Source organism: Ovis canadensis, chromosome 1, assembly GCF_042477335.2.
Source record: "Ovis canadensis isolate MfBH-ARS-UI-01 breed Bighorn chromosome 1, ARS-UI_OviCan_v2, whole genome shotgun sequence".
NCBI lineage: Eukaryota > Metazoa > Chordata > Mammalia > Artiodactyla > Bovidae > Ovis > Ovis canadensis.
Window position 1 is genome coordinate 57,015,166 of NC_091245.1, and position 18,362 is coordinate 57,033,527.

The window sequence follows — 18,362 nt, forward strand, 5'->3', positions numbered from 1 at the left end:
CATAGGCAGCAATAGTAGTTTTAAGCTCTTTTGGAGATTTCTGTCAAACTTCCAGAAAATATGATAAAAAAACGGTACACTCATATCACTTCTCTATTTCAGAAGAGTTTGAATTGTTACTAATGCTTGTGTGCTATAGTAAATGCAATTGAAGCAAAGGTGGCAGAGATGTTTGAAAGACTCTCTTAAAATAATCTATAGCTCCTCCTAGGCTTTTCTAAATTGAAAACAATGTGGTTACCGCTATGTATTTGCCACTGAGTATGAAAGTCTTGTCTCAGAAAATGAGATAGCAGTTTGATGCTCATAAATCAAGAGGTATCTACTCAAAAAAAAAAAAAAAAAAAGATGTCATTGTGAGGGAACTTAAAAATACAGAGTATTTCATCTAGAATTGTTGTGACTGATACATTATCTTGACATTCCAATTACACACTTTAATTTGACTAATTTGATTCCTTGGTTTGTTTGTTAGATCCCTTGAGAGAGACCTCTGCTTGGCTCTTTCCTGTGTGTTCCATTCTAAACACACATTCTCACTGCTGGAGTACCTTTGCTTTTCCAGGAAATTATTTGGGGCAGAACTTTATGCTTATATGACCCTCTAAGGTTTATGGAAAACAATGACCATTGAAACATTCCAGCATGAATGGGGGTTTTAGTTTTTTCCCAAACATAACTCTCTATTGTCTCTCTTGTCTTGCTCGTGGCTATTTTAGCCTTTTCAGGCATGAATCAAGAACCAAGAGAGTCCTCAACTGCAGGGAACAGAAATGTGGCTTGTCATGCGGTTCATTTGAAACCTTTTTATGGCTTGAGATAAGACACTTCTCACTCCCAACGGTGGTGGGGGGAATGAAGGAGCTCAGAGAATACTGCCTATAAATTAAATACATGAGTACATAAATAAATAAAAGCAGCATTTATTATAGTGTGGTACCATAATTAATGTCTAGTCAAGGCTATGGTTTTTCCAGTGGTATGTATGGATGTGAGAGTTGGACTGTGAAGAAAGCTGAGCATTGAAGAATTGATGCTTTTGAACTGTGGTGCTGGAGAAGACTCTTGAGAGTCCCTTGATTGCAAGGAGATCCAACCAGTCCATTCTGAAGGAGATCAGCCCTGGGATTTCTTTGGAAGGAATGATGCTAAAGCTGAAACTCCAGTACTTTGGCCACCCCATGCTAAGAGTTGACTCATTGGTAAAGACTCTTATGCTGGGAGGGATTGGGGGCAGGAGGAGAAGGGGATGACAGAGGATGAGATGGCTGGATGGTATCACTGACTCGATGGACGTGAGTCTGAGTGAACTCCAGGAGTTGGTGATGGACAGGGAGGCCAAGGCATGCTGCGATTCATGGTGTCGCAAAGAGTCGGACATGACTGAGTGACTGAACTAACTAAATAACTAACCGTAATTAAAACTTTAATTGCTTTAGCATTTCATTTCACATGCACATTCTGATTGTTTAGTACAACCAGAAAATGTAATTATTCAAGTTACAGGGCAAGGCTGGCTCTTTAGGCATATGACCTGAGCAACCAAATGAGGCCCCATGATCAGATGGCTTCCATGTTTAGTTCGATGTTCCGCTATTTCCTTCTTGAAATTCTTGGCAATTTTATTTTGAACTTGTGTTCTGTAAGTGAAACTCAAAGGGACAAGATGTGTAAAATATGCGTGTTCCCTGTTCCTGCATGCTCAGTCACTCAGTCGTATCCAGCTCTTTGTGACTCCAATGACTGACTGTAGCCCCCAAGGTTCCTCTGTCCATGGAATTTCCCAGGCAAGAATATTGGAACAGATTACCATTTCCTATTTCAGTCCCTTTTCCCCAACCTTCTCATTGTTTATAGCATTCATGATGCCCGAAACCCTCTGCTGAATCAATGATGTCTTGGGATCCAGAGGGATTCAAATCCAGAATAATGTAAAGCTGTAAGGCTGTAACACATATGACTAAGAAAGTGTGGACACTGACAGCCATGCTGTCCATTTGAACTGGAACTTGCTTTGAACACAGAAAGAAGGCAAATGCTCTAAAAGACAGAGATGACCATGAAACTCTATCATATTCATGGTTCTAGTCTATTAGCCAACCATTTGCAATGAAAAGTATGATGTAGAAAGAAAAGGAATAATAGGGCAAAATTTCCTTACTCAGTACAGAGCAGGTTAAGGGTGTTGGTAGGATGCCTGCATATCTGGAAGTTAAATATAAAGATGGGTTGATTCTATGCAACAAGTCTACTGTTATGGTAGTAAAAATGTGTGTATGCACAAAATGTGAAATAGAAATTATGACATTTGGGTGATTCTAATGTAAGGCAAATACTCTTGTTTTTGCATTTAATACCATTGAATAACATAATGATGAATGGAACAGTGTATTGTAATAATTTAAAATTTTAATTTTTTGTTTAAAATGACATTAGATGATGAAACAAAAACAAAAAGAAGTTTACCATAGCAAATCAGCAAAAAGAATGTGGGAGAAAAGAAAAAAACTTTATATTTCTGAACTGCTAATAGAACTTTTTTCTAACTTTTGGGCAAAAAATCCATATTTCCATTAGCAATGGGTCCCACAAATTAGGGCTTCCCTAGTGTCTCAGATGGTAAAGAACCTGCGTGCAATTTAGGAGATCTAGGTTCAATCCCTGGGTTAGAAAGAGCCCCTGGAGAAGGAAATGGAAACCCACTCCAGTATTCTTGCCTGGAGAATTCCATGGACAGAGGAACCTAGCGGGCTATATAGTCCATAGAGTTGCAGAAGAGGCAGACACAACTGAATGACTAACACTTTTCACTTTCCTACAAATTATGTAGCTAGCCTTGGTAAACAGTTAATCAAAAAACTGAGATAAAATCAAGTAAGAGAAAAAGCTCATGGATTCCCAAAGATGATTATTGTTTACTTCCTCATATATATCCTCTAGGGATTTTTTTCTTACACATATAGTTCATCTTCTATTTGTTATATGCTTCTTTTAATAAAATTGTATGTTGCAAAAATAATATTCTCTTCACCTAAAGTGTTCTTCTTCCAATATCTGAAAGGTTTGCTTCCTTACCTCTTTCAGGTATTTATCCAAGTATCACCTTCAGAAAGGCCTTGCCTGAACTCCCTACTTCTCCAGCCCCTGCCACCACCAACAGTCATGGCATTTTCAGTGGCAACCCACTCCAGTACTCTTGCCTGGAAAATCCCATGGATGGAGGAGCCTGGTAGGCTGCAGTCCATGGGGTCATGAAGAGTCAGACACGACTGAGCGGCTTCACTTTCACTTCTCACTTTCATGCATTGGAAAAGGAACTGGCAACCCCCTCCGGTGTTCTTGCCTGGAGAATCCCAAGGATGGGGGAACCGGGTGGGCTGCCGTCTATGGGGTCTCACAGAGTCGGACGGAACTGAAGCGACTTAGCAGGAGCAATAACCATCTGATGTACCTCCTAAATTTGCTTAATTAGTTTGCTGTTTGTCACTCTGTTTTTGTCTGTCTGAGCTGTTATAACAGAATACCATAAACAAGGTGGCTTGTAAACAACAGGAATGTATTTTTCATAATTCTGGAGGTTGGAAAGTTTAAAAATCAAGGAGCTGGCAGAGTAGGTGGGTGATGAGGAATAGCTTCCTGCTTCCCAGATGGCCTTTTTTTTTTTTTTTCCCTCTCTGTGTTCTCACATGATAAAAAAGGCAAAGAAGCTCTCTGGAGTCTCTTTTTTAATGGCATTGATCCTGTAATTGAGGGATCTACCCTAATGACCTAGTTACCTCACAAAGGTTCTATCTCCAAACACCATTAAATTGGGGATCAGGTTTTAACAAAAGAATTTAGGGGTGAAACAAAAATTTAGCCTATTTTCACAAGAAAGGTCATTAACATAATTTTTCCCTGACTTTCTTGCTAATATTGGGTATTATACATTTTTAATTGCCAAATTGATGGGAAAACATTTTTTTTAATTTTATTTTCAATTACCAGGGAAGATGAGCATTTTTATATAGATACTATTTATAATTTTTTTAAAATTGCTTTTTCATGTCCTTTGCCCATTTTTAAACATAAGCTATTTATATTTTTCTTATGACTTTGTAAGAGTTCTTAAATCTCTTAAAGACAATCTTCATCTATTTTAAATGATATAAATATAAAAATACAAAAAATACATATTTCTAATTTGTCTTTTGGTTTTAAAGGTTTAAGTAATACTTTAAGAAAATTTTAAAAGTTTATATTACACTTTTTGAATTTATTTAAAATTTCTTTTTATTATATGGTTTTAAACTGCTAGCTAGACATACAATTATTTTCTCATCCATTTTGCTTTGAAGTTTTTAATTTACTTAGATTTTCATCTGATATTAGGTCAGAAGTAAGCATTAATTTTTATTTTTTTCTCTAATGTTAGCTCAGTATCTTCATTTAATTCATAAACTGAAGAGAAATAAAAAGCCTCTTGATGAATGTGAAAGAGGAGAGTGAAAAAGCTGGCTTAAAACTCAACATTCAAAAAACTATGATCTTGGCATCCGGTCCTATTACTTCATGCAAATAAATGGGGACAATGTAGAAACAGTGTCAGATTTACTTTTCTTGGGCTCCAAAATCACTGCAGATGGTGACTGCAGCCACTAAATTAAAAGACGCTTGCTCCTTGGAAGAATAGTGATGACAAACCCAGACAGTGAATTAAAAAGCAGACATCACTTTGCAACAAAGGTCCATATAGTCAAAGGTATGTTTTTTCCAGTAGTCATGTATGGATGTGAGAGTAGGACCATAAAGAAGGCTGAGTGCCAAAAAGTTGATACTTTTGAACTGCTGTGTTGGAGAATACTCTTGAGATTCTCTTGGACTGCAAGGAGATCAACCCAATCAATCCCAAAGGAAATCAACCCTGAATAATCACTGGAAAGACTGATGCTGAAGGGGAAGCTCCAATATTTTGGCCACCTAATGTGAAAAGTTGACTCACTGGAAAAGACCCTGATGCTGGCAGAGTTCAAGGGCAAGAGGAGAAGGGAGCGACAGAGGATGAGATGGTTGGATGGCCTCACTGACTCAATGGGCATTAGTTTGAGCAAACTCAAGGAGTTAGTTAAGAACAGAGAAGCCTGTCCTGCTGCAGTTCATGGGGTAGGAAAGAGTTGGACACTACTTAGCAATTAAACAACAAATTGCCAACATCTGCTGGATCATGGAAAAAGCAAGAGAGTTCCAGAAAAACATCTATTTCTGCTTTATTGACTATGCCAAAGCCTTTGACTGTGTGGATCACAATAAACTGGAAAATTCTGAGAGAGATGGGAATACCAGACCACTTAACCTGCCTCTTGAGAAATCTGTATGCAGGTCAGGAAGCAACAGTTAGAACTGGACATGGAACAACAGACTGGTTCCAAATAGGAAAAGGAGTACATCAAGGCTGTATATTGTCACCTTGCTTATTGAGCCAAAGCCCAGACCTACTGAATCAAAAAATTGGGGATGGGAAGCAGCAATCTGTGTTTTAACTGGCCCTTGAAATGACTCTGATGCACTCTCACTCAGCCTTTGAGAACCACTGGGCTACATTACTGGCCAAAGGATACAGTTAGTAAGTGGAGCTGGGATGATTCAGTTCTTGCAATCTAACAGCAAATACTCAACCACTATACTAACCATCCTTCTATCAGAGCATGTGCATTTTCACATTACCCACTTCATATTTAAGCATTGTTCCATATTTAATGCAGCATTCTCTGCAGTTCGACACTGTTGTCAGTGTGAATTTGAAACAATACTGTTCTCTTAGACTTAAATTCTGTCATTTCAAGTGAAGTGAAGTATCTCAGTCGTGTCCGATTCTTTACGAACCCGTGGACTGTAGCCCACCAGGCTCCTCCATCCATGGGATTCTCCAGGCAAGAATACTGGAGCGGGTTGCCATTTCCTTCTCCAGGGGATGGATAGGATGTTACAGGCCCTCTAATCCAGGTGGGGAGTGGGCACAGAGGCTATGGGCTGACTCAAGGTCATACCGCTTTGAAAGGGAGTATGCTGAGCTGGGTTCCTGGCCACAAATTCTTTTTAATAGAGAAATCTCCTTTCACCTGATGTGAATCATTGATCCTTCTTCAATGTGCTCTTCTTACCTGAATATTGTTTATTACCTGGTGGCTCAGAGATTAAAGCATCTGCCTGGAATGCTGGAGTCTCAGGTTCGATCCCTGGGTCAGGAAGATCCCCTGGAGAAGGAAATGGCAACCCACTCCAGTATTCTTGCCTGGGGAATCTCATGGAGGGAGGAGCCTGGTAGGCTATAGTCCATGGGGTCGCAAAGAGTCGGACATGACTGAGCGACTTCACTTCAGTTCACTTCACAGATATGATAGGAGTTTTTAGACTTCAATATAATGTATTAATATCTTTCTTTAAATGTAAATTTATTAGCAGCAGCATGAAGGAGAATGTGGGACCTGGAAGTGTAGTATTAAACACCTGCTTTGGAAGTTCTTAGAATATTTTTTTTTCTAATCATTGTGTAAGATTCTCCAAATTATAGTCAAAGACATTTTTTATTCCAACTAGTTGCCTCTAAAACCTACCTGATTTTAAAATAAAGTTCATATGATAACAAAATTTAGACATGTCAAGTCTGTAAATCAGCAATGTGATTTACCCTTCTAAAGTAAGTTGCAGCTCTCCATAGAGCTAAATGAATAATTAAATAAAACCTAAAATAGTCAATGTGAGAGTAACTCAAATTGGTTTATCTTTTGTAATAATTATGTTTCAGACACTTGATTCCTACTGGGTACTTAGTATATACTTGATATTTAGGAGAACTGAATTTACTTAACTAAAAGTACTTATTTGTTTATATTTAAAATATTTGGCTATCATCGCTTCAAAATAACAGATGCATATAAAATAAATATATATTTATATTTCACAATGAACAATTGATAATATGAAATAAAATAGAAAACATATGATTTTTGGAGTGTTTCATTCTTAACTTCTGCATTTGTTGTTGTTGTTGTTTAGCTACTAAGTTGTGTCAGACTCTTTTGTGACCCCAAGGACCGTGGCCCCCAGGCTCCTCTGTCCATGGGATTTCCCAGGCAAGAACGCTAGTGTTGGTTGCCATTTCCTTCTCCATGGGTTCTTCCTGATCCAAGGTTTGAACCTGTGTCTCCTGCGTTGCAGATGAATTCTATACCCATTAACCACAAGAGAAGCTCAATTTTTGCATATACATTTTAATTATAATAGTCTATTTCAGTTATCATCGTATTAAAATAAAATTATCTAAATCATTATATAGTTCTAAATAATTATTTTATGCTCATAAATCATTTCTTTAAATTGGTATACTATAATTGACAACTGTAGGAAATATATTTTTGGATATCTGAATTATTCAAAATGATGTGTTCTATTATGTAAATTATCTTTTTTATGAAGTATTTCAATGTAATGTTTCAAAAGCTTTATATTTAAAACTTTTTTATTGTGCTATAAGAAGTGTATCCTCAAATTGAAAAATTATAGTTAAAAAAGCTTTAGCAAATTCAGACTTACCTCCATTTGAACTGAAATCAATCCACCACTTCATTTACTTAAATACTTCACAAATTTGTGACGTTATATGTACGTGTATAGACTATCTTTAATAGAAAAGTAATCATTTAATTGCATCATATAATGAAAGGACACTGAAGCTCTTACTAGAGCTGCCATAACATTACAATTTGAACACCGAATTTTAAACTTTAAGTGTTTTGAATTGTAGTAGCAAATCATTAACTTATGTGGGAAGAAGCAATTTTTGTTTTATAATAGCTAATAATAGCAAGTTAGTTATTAATATATTTCTATATATTTTATATGAAAATATGAATTTTATATATTTTATAAATATTATATTTTTATATTTTATATATTCTATATATTTCTATATATGTGTAAGTATTAACAGTTCTTAATAGACCCATTACTTCAATTCCAAACATATAGAAAATGTATATATATGAATATATGAATGCACATGTATATAGGTATTAAAATGTATATATGCATGCCTATATTTGTATATGTATACACATATTATTTTATATATACACACATTGTATTTTACATATATATAAAGTGCATGAGAAATCAGCTTTGAAGATTATATGCATATAATCATATGCATATATTTACATAATGTATATATGTTTATATATACAGTACATAAAATTTTCATAGTTGTAACCAACCTAGCTCTTTGAATCTCTTTCCTTGAGAAAAATTCAAAGAGTAAACTTCATACTGGAATTTAAAGACATAATTTTTATCTTATTTATAAATTTTACTTTAATACTCACATGTAAAATATTAGAGCTCTCAAAATGTTTTTCATAAATTGTAAAGCAAATCCTCCAACAAATATATAGTAAGCACATGCCAAAATATAGTTAAATCATTGAGAGACCAAGAGAAATGGTAAAGCTCATTTAAGAAGCATACAAAAAACAGTTTATATAGTCCATTAGGACTCAAATAAACTTGCTATGTTAATGACAATATTGGTTAATCTACTAGAGCCAATAAAAATATAATATGAAGTTATATTTTCTACCAGGTAATAATAATTTGCCTTTCTCTGTGAATGCTCAGTCATGTATGACCTTTTGAGACCCCATGGACTGTAGCCCACCAAGTTCCACTGTCCATGGTATCTCCCAGGCAAAATACTGGAGCAGGTTGCCATTTTCTACTCTAGGGGATCTTCTTGATCCAGGGATAAAACCTGTGTCTCCTGCATCTCCTGCATTGGCAGGTGGATTCTTTACCACTGAGCCACATGGGAAGCCGAATTTGCCATGTTATAGACAAAAATTTACACATCTATATGCAGCTTCTCAGACTTCAGGCACTACTAAATAGTAAACTGAAAATCTGGCAAAAACATATTCTAGGGCAAGGATTAGCAAATTTAGTTTTGTGAAAGATCCAATAATGAACATTAAAGCTTTGTAAGCCACATACAGTCTCCTTGTATATTCTTCTTTCTTTTTTATGCTTTAAATGTGTAAAAACTATTTTTAGTTTAAGATTCATTAAAAAAAAAAAAAAAAAGGTCATGGGCTGAATTGGTCCAGGTACCATAGTTTGTCAACCCCTGTTCTAGAGAATTAAAAACCCTAGAGTAGACTAATTAGACAATGTCCTGTATAACACTAAAAAGACAGTTGGCCAACCTGTTGCCTTACTTTCATACTTTGGATAATTTTTCATCAGTTCAGTTCAGTTCAGTCGCTCAGTCATATCTGACTTTTTGCGACCCCATGAATTGCAGCACGCCAGGCCTCCCTGTCCATCACCAACACCCAGAGTTCACTCAAGCTCATGTCCATCGACTCAGTGATGCCATCCAGCCATCTCATCCTCTGTTGTCCCCTTCTCTTGCTGCCCTCGATCCCTCCCAGCATCTGAGTCTTTTCCAATGAGTAAACTCTTCGCATGAGGTGGCCAAAGTACTGGAGTTTCACCTTTAGCATCATTCCTTCCAAAGAAATCCCAGGACCGATCTCCTTTATTTACTTATTTTTTTTAAAGAAAATTTTTTTATTTTTTTGAATTTCGAAAGATAGCAACGATCTCCTTTAGAATGGACTGGTTGGATCTCCTTGCAGTTCAAGGGACTCTCAAGAGTCTTCTCCAACACCCACAGTTCAAAAGCATCAATTCTTCGGTGCTCAGCTTTCTTCACAGTCCAACTCTCACATCCATACATGACCACTGGAAAAAACATAGCCTTGACTAGACAGACCTTTGTTGCCAAAGTAATGTCTCTGTTTTTGAATATGCTATCTAGGTTGGTCATAACTTTCCTTCCAAGGAGTAAGGGTCTTTTAATTTCATGGCTACAATCACCATTTGCAGTGATTCTTTAAATTTTTCTTAATTTTCATTATAAATAATTTACAAATATTCTCACAAAAAGCTTAGTGTCATTTTTTGTCATACAAGCCCTATGTTGTATTCCCTTAAAACAAATACAGACTGATACAACATGGAACAATTATTAAGACAGAGTTAATTTCAATTTGGAAAGTTTTATGAAGAATCTAGGATTGCAGTTTTAGTGTTGTCTGTTATTCTAGAGTTTTCTCTTCAATCTCTCTTATTGATTCTTTACTTTGGATTCTCAGAGACCAATCCTCAAAAATTCATCTTCACAGATTTCATTTGTAAAACCTAGGATAATTTTAGAATAAATCTCTTTAAGTTTCTCCTAGGTCCTAGTTTTCAGCCTGTTGGAAAATATCCTTTATTACCTGGAAGGCCTGGAATCCATAAACCATAGACTATTATTGGACCTGTTTCCTAGGAGGGTTTTGTAGGCTTTGCTTCCATATATGAAGAATAATATTTTACCTTAATACTGGGATTATCATACATAGTCAAAGAAAAATTCAAATAAAAGTTATGACTGGTTATATAATTTGTGCATACTGGTTATACATTCTACTCTTTAGAGTAGAATGACAATTCTTATTAAAGCTATGAAAATATTGACAATTCTTATTAAAGCTATGAAAATAACTCTGTAGCCTTTAAAATAAAGGGACTTAGTTAAAGTATGTTTCTGAATTTTGAGAGGTCAGAAAAAAATATATTATGTGAAGAATAGTTTACTAAACATTTTACAAAACTATGGTCTGTTGGATATAGACTTAGATCAAGAGAAAAGATTTCTCATCTGCTCATCAAAACAGAACAGTGAATATGTAACAGCCACACCATCAGGCTTTCACTTAAAAAGTAACCACAATTAGGTTTTTATGATGATTTATTTGTTTCTTCTTAATTAATTCCTGTTCCACTGGTTCTTGGGCCAGCAGGCCATTCTTATGAGTCATCTGTTTCTCAAGTAAAAAGAAAAAATCTGACTCATTTCCCACAACAGTCTCACAGTTTGCTAAGCAATGGCAACTTAGAAGCTCCAGTACATAAATCTTTTCCTTGATATAAGAGTAGTGAAGAATACCTCTCACAGTTTTATGGGTTTCTTTTTTGTTTGTTTGTTTTCATTTTATCCATGAGGCCTTGAGATTGTCCTTCATTGTTGAAAAGTCAACAAAACTAGTTTTAGCAGAACCTGCAAGCTAGCACGAGGGGAAAGTAGAAGCAACTTGTTGATAACATGCTGAACAGAAGTTATTTCATTACAGTATCCAGCAGTATGAGAACAAACAAGATTGTTTTGAAGTGAAATAAATAACTCTTTTCTAAGGAATCGATCAGTGTTTTCCATTGAGGATAAGAACACATTATGGACAATAAAGGTATTGACACATCTCCAAGGAAACCAATACATCTTACAAATGCTAAAATCTTTTAAACATATTTATATTAATAGCAAATTACTTGTTATAAAGGAAAGGCTAATCTTCACTTTTCATCTGACATCTCTTCCTTGGAGACCATACTAGTGTATAGGCAATTAATAAATAAGAAGCATACAAAATATGTGCAATTATTGTTAGCATCCTTTCATAAGGTAAAAGAAAAAAATAATTATGATGCTGCAAACAGCCATTTGTGAATAATAAAGATAACTTTGAATTGATCTAAAAGATATCTTAAAATTATATATTTTTTCTGAATTTAGGATATGATCTTAATATGGAAAAATCAAAACAATTATTAAAGTTATGGTTATTTAAGTTAGGAACATAGATGCTTGAGAATAATTAACAATTTTACCTTAATCACCTATTAACCAGAGGGACATTATAATATTACTAATGAAATAGAACATAATGTAAATTAAATGAATCATGGCTCTTTCTGAAGAAAGGAATGTTCCTTGCTTGTTTTAAAAATGATAAGAGCAAGGGGGCGGTCCTAAGATGGTGGAGGAATAGGAGGGGGAGACCACTTTCTCCCCAAAAAATTCATCAAAGAACATTTCAACCCTGAGTAAACTCTACAAAACAACTTCTGAATGCTGGCAGAGCTCATCAGGCACCCAGAAAAGCAGATCATTGTCTTCAAAAACAGGTAGGAAAAATGTAAAAGATGAAAAAAGAGACAAAGGAGGTAGGGAGGGAGCTCCGTCCTGGGAAGGGAGTCCTGTCCCGGGAAGGGAGTCTTAAAAAGAGAGAAGTTTCCAAACACCAGGAAACACTCTTGCTGCTGAGTCTGTGGTGAGCCTTGGAAGCACAGAGGGCAATGTAACAGGGAAGAAAAATAAATAATTAAAACCAACAGATTACAAGCCCAACAGTAACTCCCCCAGTGGAGAAGCAGCACAGATGCCTGCATCCGCCACTAGCAAGTGGGGGCTGGGCAGGGAGGCGCGGGGCTGCAGTGCTTTGTAAGCCTCGGGCCTGAATGCCCCAAGTGTAACCAGAGCGAACTAACTTGAGCTAGCATACCAGTCTGTGGGATAGCTACCACGCAAAAAGCTCTAGCATAAGACGACGCCAGGACCATGCACAGAACAAAGGACAGAACAGAAATAGCCGGCTGCAGACCATCCCCCTCCCGTGACAGGCAGCCAGAGCCGTAAGGGCTGGAAGGGACAATTGCAGCCCCTGAGAGACTTTACCTAACAAACAGCAAGAAGGCTTCTTTGCTAAGACTTCCTGGGGTCCTGGACAGTCACCATCTGCCTCACAAGGGGCGCCAGCAGTACATCCAGAAAACTGAGCAGCAGGGAAAGGCGATAAGTCGCAGCGACTGCGCTCACTAAACACTTGAGCTACTCGGTCCTGGGAAGGGCACAAAATGCAGGCCCAACCGAATCTGCACCTCTGAGGACTACCTGAGAGCCGAGCCTGAGCGGCTCAGACTAGGGAGGTGCATGCAGCCTAGGGCCGGCCTCAGACGGTTCCCGGTGGAGCAACGTAGAGCCTGAGTGGTGTGTGCCATGTACAGGGGCATACCCAGCGTGGCTGAGACACTGTGAGCACACGGCAGCATTATTTGTTTGCAGCATCCCTCCCTCCCCACAATGGGACTGAACAAGTGAGCCTAAAAAAAAAAAAAAAAAGTGTCCACCACTGCCCCCCTTGTGTCAGGGCGGAAATCAGACACTGAAGAGACCAGCAAACTGAAGAAGCTAAACAGGGGGAACCACCTTGGAAGTGACCTCACACTCCCCACAACATCAGAGAAAGTCCCAGACATATCTTACTATTTTTATGACCATTCTCTTTTTTTTTTTGCTGTTGTTGATGTTTTTGTTTGATTGTTTTTCCTTCTTTTCTTTTTTTCTTCTTTTTTTTTAACTTTAAAAAATTTTTAAGTCCTCTATTTCTCCTTTAATTTTAATTTTTATAACCTACCATTACTTTTCAAAAAAAAAGACCCTATTTTGAAAGCAAGCACCGTATATATATATATATATATATTTTGTGGTTGTTGTTGTTTTTTAATAATTCTCGTGACTTTTTTTTCCTTCTTCTTCTTTTCTTTAATATTGTATTTTTGAAAATCCAACCTTTACTCTAGATTTTTAATCTTTGCTTTATGGTATTTGTTGTTAATTTTGTACATTTTAAAACCTAATCTTCAGTACCCAATTTTACCTGAGAGCGAGATTACTGGCTTGACCACTCTCTCCTCCTTTGAACTCTCCTTTTCCTCCACCAGGTTGTCTCTGCCTTCTCCTTCCCCCTTCTCTTCTCTACCCAACTCTGTGAATCTCTGTGTGTTCCAGACGGTAGAGAACACTTAGGGAACTGGTTATTGGCTGGATCTGTCTCTCTCCTTTTCAATTCTCTCTTTTATCCTCCTGGCCATCCCGGTCTACTTCTTCCCTCTCCTCTTCCCTGTATAACTCCGTGAACATCTCTGAACGGTCCAGACTGTGGAGAGCACATAAGGAAGTGATGACTGGCTAGCTTGCTCTCTCCTCTTTTGATCCCACCTCATCTCATTCCAGTCACCTCTAACTACCCCCTCCCCCTTCTCTTCTCCATATAACTTAGTGAACTTCTCTGGCTGTCCCTCAATGTGGAGAAACTTTTCATCTTTAACCTAGATGTTTTATCATTGGTGCTGTATAGATGGAGAAGTCTTGAGGCTACTGTAAAAATAAAACTGAAAACCAGAAGCAGGAGGCTTAAGTCCAAATCCTGAGAACATCAGAGAACTCCTGACTTCAGGGAACATTAATCGATAGGAGCTCATCAAACACCTCCATACCTACACTGAAACCAAGCACCACCCAAGGGCCAACAAGTTCCAGAGCAAGACATACCATGCAAATTCCCCAGCAACACAGGAACACACCCCTGAGCTTCAATATACAGGCAGCTCAAGTTACTCCAAAACCATAGACGTCTCATAACTCATTACTGGACACTTCATTGCACTCCAGAGAGAAGAAATCCAGCTCTACCCACCAGAACTCCGACACAAGCTTCCCTAACCAAGAAACCTTGACAAGCCACTGATACAACCCCACCCATAGTGAGGAAACTCCATAATAAAGAGAACTCCACAAATTCCCAGAATACAGAATAGCCACCTCAAACGCAGCAATATAAACTGGATGAAGAGACAGAGGAATACCCAGCAGGTAAAGGAACAGGAGAAATGCCCTCCAAACCAAACAAAAGAGGAAGAGATAGGGAATCTACCTGAGAAAGAACTCCGAATATTGATAGTGAAAATGATCCAAAATCTTGAAATCAAAATGGAATCACAGATAAATAGCTTGGAGACAAGGATTGAGAAGATGCAAGAAAGGTTTAACAAGGACCTAGAAGAAATAAAAAGAGTCAATATATAATGAATAATGCAATAAATGACATCAGAAACACTCTGGAGGCAACAAATAGTAGAATATCAGAGGCAGAAGATAGGATTCGTGAAATAGAAGATAGAATGGTAGAAATAAGTGAATCAGAGAGGAAAAAAGAAAAATGAATTAAAAGAAATGAGGACAATCTCAGAGACCTCCAGGACAAATTGAAACACTTCAACATTCGAATTATAGGAGTCCCAGAAGAAGAAGACAAAAAGAAAGACCATGAGAAAATCCTTGAGGAGATAATTTAAAGATTTTAAAATTTAAAAAATAAAAAACTAAAATTAAAAAAAAAAAAAGAAAAAGAAAACTTCCCTAAAATGAGGAAGAAAATAATCACCCAAGTCCAAGAAACACAGAGAGTTCCAAATAGGATAAACCCAAGGCGAAACACCCCAAGACACATATTAATCAAATTAACAAAGATCAAACACAAAGAACAAATATTAAAAGCAGCAAGGGAAAAACAACAAATAACACACAAGGGGATTCCCATAAGGATAACTGCAGATCTTTCAATAGAAACACTTCAGGCCAGGAGGGAATAGGAAGACATACTTAAAGTGATGAAAGAAAATAACCTACAGCCCAGATTTCTGTAGCCAGCAAGGATCTCATTCAAATACAAAGGAGAAATCAAAAGCTTTACAGACAAGCAAAAGCTGAGAGAATTCAGCACCACCAAACCAGCTCTCCAACAAATGCTAAAGGATATTCTCTAGACAGGAAACACAAAAAGGGCATATAAACCCGAACCCAAAACAATAAAATAAATGGCAACGGGATCATACTTATTAATAATTACCTTAAACGTAAATGTGTTGAATGCCCCAACCAAAAGGCAAAGACTGGCTGAATGGATACAAAAACAAGACCCCTCTATATGCTGCCTACAAGAGACCCACCTCAAAAGAAGGGACACATACAGACTGAAAGTGAAGGGCTAGAAAAAGATATTCCATGCAAATAGAGACCAAAAGAGAGCAGGAGTAGCAATACTCATATCCAATAAAATAGACTTTAAAACAAAGGCTATGAAAAGAGACAAAGAAGGCCACTACATAATGATTAAAGGATCAATCCAAGAAGAAGATATAACAATTATAAATATATATGCACCCAACATAGGAGCACCGCAATATGTAAGACAGATGCTAACAAGTATGAAAGGGGAAATTAACAATAACACAATAATAATGGGAGACTTTAATGCCCCACTCACATCTATGGACAGATCAACTAAACAGAAAATTAACAAAGAAACGCAAACTTTAAATGATACAATAAACCAGTTAGATGTAATTGATATCATTAGGACATTTCACCCCAAAACAATGAATTTCACCTTTTTCTCAACTGCTCACGGAACCTTCTCCAGGGTAGATCACTTTCTGGGCCATAAATCTAACTTTGATAAATTCAAAAAAATTGAAATCATTCCAACCATCTTTTCTGACCACAATGCATTAAGATTAGATCTCAATTAGAGGAGAAAAACTATTAAAAATTCCAACATATGGAGGCTGAACAACACGCTTCTGAATTACCAACAAATCACAGAAGAAATAAAAAAAGAAATCAAAATATGCATAGAAATGAATGAAAATGAAAACACAACAATCCAAAACCTGTGGGACACTATAAAAGCAGTACTAAGAGGAAAGTTCATAGCAATACAGGCTTACCTCAAGAAACAAGAAAAAAGTCAAATAAATAACCTAACTCTACACCTAAAGCAACTAGAAAGGAAGAAATGGAGAACCCCAGACTCAGTAGAAGGAAAGAAATGATAAAAATTAGGGCAGAAATAAATGCAAAAGAAACAAAAGAGACCATAGCAAAAATCAACAAAGCCAAAAGCTGGTTCTTTGGGAGGATAAATAAAATTGACAAACCATTAGCCAGACTCATCAAGAAACAAAGAGAGAAAAATCAAATCAATAAAATGAGAAATGAAAATGGAGAGATCACAACAGACAACACAGAAATACAAAGGATCATGAGACTACTCTCAGAAATTATATGCCAATAAAATGGACAACGTGGAAGAAATGGACAAATTCTTAGAAAAGTACAACTTTCCAAAACTGAACCAGGAAGAAATAGAAAATCTTAACAGACCCATCACAAGCATGGAAATTGAAACTGTAATCAGAAATATTCCAGCAAACAAAAGCCGGGGTCCAGACGGCTTCACAGCTGAATTCTACCAAAAATTTAGAGAAGAGCTAACACCTATCCTACTCAAACTCTTCCAGAAAATTGCAGAGGAAGGTAAACTTCCAAACTCATTCTATGAGGCCACCATCACCCTAATTCCAAAACCTGACAAAGATGCTACAAAAAAAGAAAACTACAGGCCAATATCACTGATGAACATAGATGCAAAAATCTCTAACAAAATTCTAGCAATCAGAATCCAACAACACATTAAAAAGATCATGCACCATGACCAAGTGGGCTTTATCCCAGGGATGCAAGGATTCTTCAATATCCACAAATCAATCAATGTAATTCACCACATTAACAAATTGAAAAATAAAAGCCATATGATTATCTCAATAGATGCAGAGAAGGCCTTTGACAAAATTCAACATCCATTTATGATAAAAACTCTCCAGAAAGCAGGAATAGAAGGAACATACCTCAACATAATAAAAGCTATATATGACAAACCCACAGCAAATATTATCCTCAATGGTGAAAAATTGAAAGCATTTCCCCTAAAGTCAGGAACAAGACAAGGGTGCCCACTTTCACCACTACTATTCAACATAGTTCTGGAAGTTTTGGCCACAGCAATCAGAGCAGAAAAAGAAATAAAAGGAATCCAAATTGGAAAAGAAGAAGTAAAACTCTCACTGTTTGCAGATGACATGATCCTCTATATAGAAAATCCTAAAGACTCCACCAGAAAATTACTAGAGCTAATCAATGAATATAGTAAAGTTGCAGGATATAAAAATTAACACACAGAAATCCCTTGCATTCCTATACACTGATAATGAGAAAGTAGAAGAAGAAATTAAGGAAACAATTCCATTACCATTGCAACGAAAAGAATAAAATACTTAGGAATCAGTTCAGTTCAGTTCAGTCGCACAGTCGTGTCCGAATCTTTGCGACCCCTTGAATCGCAGCACGCCAGGCCTCCCTGTTCACCACCATCTCCCGGAGTTCACTCAGACTCATGTCCATCGAGTCAGTGATGCCATCCAGCCATCTCATCCTCGGTCGTCCCTTTCTCCTCCTGCCCCCAATCCCTCCCAGCATCAGAGACTTTTCCAATGAGTCAACTCTTCACATGAGGTGGCCAAAGTACTGGAGTTTCAGCTTCAGCATCATTCCCTACAAAGAAATTCCAGGGTTGATCTCCTTCAGAATGGACTGGTTGGATCTCCTTGCAGTCCAGGGAACTCTCAAGAGTCTTCTCCAACACCACAGTTCAAACGCATCACTTCTTCAGCACTCAGCCTTCTTCACAGTCCAAATCTCACATCCATACATGACCACAGGAAAAACCATAGCCTTGACTAAACGGACCTTAATCGGCGAAGTA